We start from the raw sequence: 2,927 nt of genomic DNA, 5'->3' as shown, positions 1-2,927 counted from the left end.
TCAAATACTAGTGATGTGTTGTACAATATCAGCAATGTTACATTGTTACATTTATCAGCAATACTGCAGGTCAACATTCTTCTCCAGCTGTATCACTATGTAACATTCATCATCTATATTACACAATAACATATATTACAATGTAACATTCATCAGTATTATTACAATGTCACATTCATCAGTTTTATTACAATGTAAAATTCATCAGCTATATCACAATGTAACCTTCATCAGTTTTAATTCAATATAACATTCATCAGTTTTATTACAATGTAACATTCATCAGCTGTATCACAATTTAACCTTCATCAGTTTTAACACAATATAACTTTCATCAGTTTTAACACAATATAACATTCATCAGTTTTATTATAATGTAACATTCATCAACTATTTCACAATGTAACCTTCATCAGTGTTATTACGATGTAACATTCATCAGTTTTAATGCAATGTACCACGAACCTGAAGACAATTTATCGACAAAAATAAATTGTCCCAGATAACGTTTGAAAAAAATAAAAATGTTTCAGAGTGTAAAATAAAAATGAGATTGTCTGACACAAAAATACACTGTTGGAAGAAGGGTTGGGTTTGTTTTTACAAAATCAGCTCAGTTAATTAAATAAATATCTGGTCTCCATACAAAATCCCAGGCCATACGTATGGTTTTTTAATGAGGTGAGGCTCACATAAAGTACCTGTCTGTCTGTCGGTCTGTTACCTATCAAGTCCCAGACTTGGTGGTTCCTTATTGCATGTACTCAGTGCTTCCTTTATAGCATTATTTAACCTTACATGCCACTTTATTAAGTGAGTGAGTTTGGTTTTACGCCGCCTTTAGCAATATTCCAGCAATATAACGGCGGGTACACCAGAAATGGGCTTCACACATTGTACCCATGTCGGGAATCGAACCCGGGTCTTCGGCGTGACGGGCCAACGCTTTAACCACAAGGCTACCCGACCGCCCCCACTATATTAAGGGGACCATATGTTAGTCTATCAGTTTGTTGGAACTTGACCAAAACCATTTCAGTTTGTGAATCGTCTTTTAAAAGTGTTGATCACATATGTTAAATAACTCATTCAGACAAATGCTCTAATATTATGATTAATATGGTCTGGCTTATCACGTGACTAGAAGGTGGTGCTTTGATCGCCCGCTTCCTGGTCGGGGCTTTGCGAATGAGTGTGATCAACATGTACATCCCCGGTAAACCGGTAACCTTTGCAGGGGAGATATTCATGGGAGAAGTAATCGGGATAGGACGGTTTGAATAATAAAGTCATGTGTTTGAGATATGGGCCATTCACGAAATCACAGTCATTATGTAACGTGAAGCACGAGCTCCGGTACAAGATGGTTGATCAACAATCCAACAATCAGTTTTACCCCACAGCGGTTGTGTCCCCTTGATAAAAGTTTGAAAAGGCTTTGATTGTAGAGTAGGGATTACGACAGTGAAACAGATTTGTGAAATAGGATTTTTTCAGCTCTTTCGAATTGTGTTGTCTTGATTTTTTTTGTCTATATAATAAATGACATAGTTTACCTTTCAATAAGATAATGAGATCGTCCCGTGAAGATTCCGGGTCAGAATTGGTCTTTGTCTCTTCTGACAAGCATATGAAATTGGTGATCAAGTCTGCCCTAAAATAATCATGGGTTATATGACGTGTAGTTTAATATACGAAGTATTTTCATTGTAAGTTTCTTTATTGTCACACACAACTTGTTCTTTTCTGCATGACGATAATCATGAAATGATGATGATGATGATGATGATTACCACCCGATTCTCATCGACTCTTGCGATAAGCATGACGTATTCTGCCCGAGTCCTCCAATAGTTAATATAATGAAATTTAGTTTGATGATGATGATGAGGTGAGGTGGGTGAGGTGAAATGCCGCGTCCAAGATTATTGCGATGATGATGATGATGATGATGATGATGATGATGATGATGATGGTGGTGGTGGTGGCGGTGGTGGTGATGATGATTGTTTGACTGACAACTTGTTTCTCCCACATAAGTTAGCTAAGGGTGAGTCTTCGGGACATAATCTACCTGTTTTCACAGTAAATCCCTCCAACAAACGATTTGTAAATGAAATCTCCAGTATATTCCCCGAAGACATTGGCCCGACCCCCATACCACACCCAGGGGTATCTCCCTCTTAACATGTTGTCCACCCCGGGGTCATGCAAAATTGATCACACTCATCAACAAAGACACGATCAAGAAGCAGAAAAAGATGCCAGAATTTCCACTTGTTCCCGGTGTCATCAAAGGGGCCGACTGATTGGTACCCCTACTTTAACATCTTCTAATTCCCCATCTTTTGCTGATGAATTTCACTACTTATTCAGATGTAATTTTTTTTAAAAGAGAGAGGCAAACATTTCTCTCATCATATTATACTGAATGGCCAAATATGATAAAACTTGTAAAACTCTTATCAACAACAAACACACAGGATCTAAAGAATTTATCGAGATTATTGTCAAAATGTCCAGTAGTATTTAAGAATGCTAGGCAATCACATGTTGTTATTAACTGCCATCTTGACAGCTTTTTGTACATATACATAATTATTTATTGTAATATGCTCTTGTACCACCTTTTGTGGTTTTTGAGAATAAACTGATTCTGATTATGATAAATACAGACCATTTATTTGAACCAAATTAGTAAATGTTACTATTTGTAAAATATAAGTATGGCACTATGAAAAGCAGCGAACCACACAATACAATCTAATAACATTTTCTTAACAACATTTTATCAATTTGAGGGGAAGATAGTGTTTATCGGTTTAGAACATGTCGAGTTTTCAATTTTACGAACAGTATGAATTGTATCACAACAAACAACGAAATAATAACATTCCCATAATGCGATAACTTAATGTATATATCTT

The sequence above is a fragment of the Haliotis cracherodii genome, unplaced genomic scaffold (genome assembly GCF_022045235.1).
Source record: "Haliotis cracherodii isolate W230 unplaced genomic scaffold, xgHalCrac1.p SCAF_12, whole genome shotgun sequence".
Classification (NCBI taxonomy): domain Eukaryota; kingdom Metazoa; phylum Mollusca; class Gastropoda; order Lepetellida; family Haliotidae; genus Haliotis; species Haliotis cracherodii.
Note: the sequence above shows the minus strand (reverse complement) of the source record.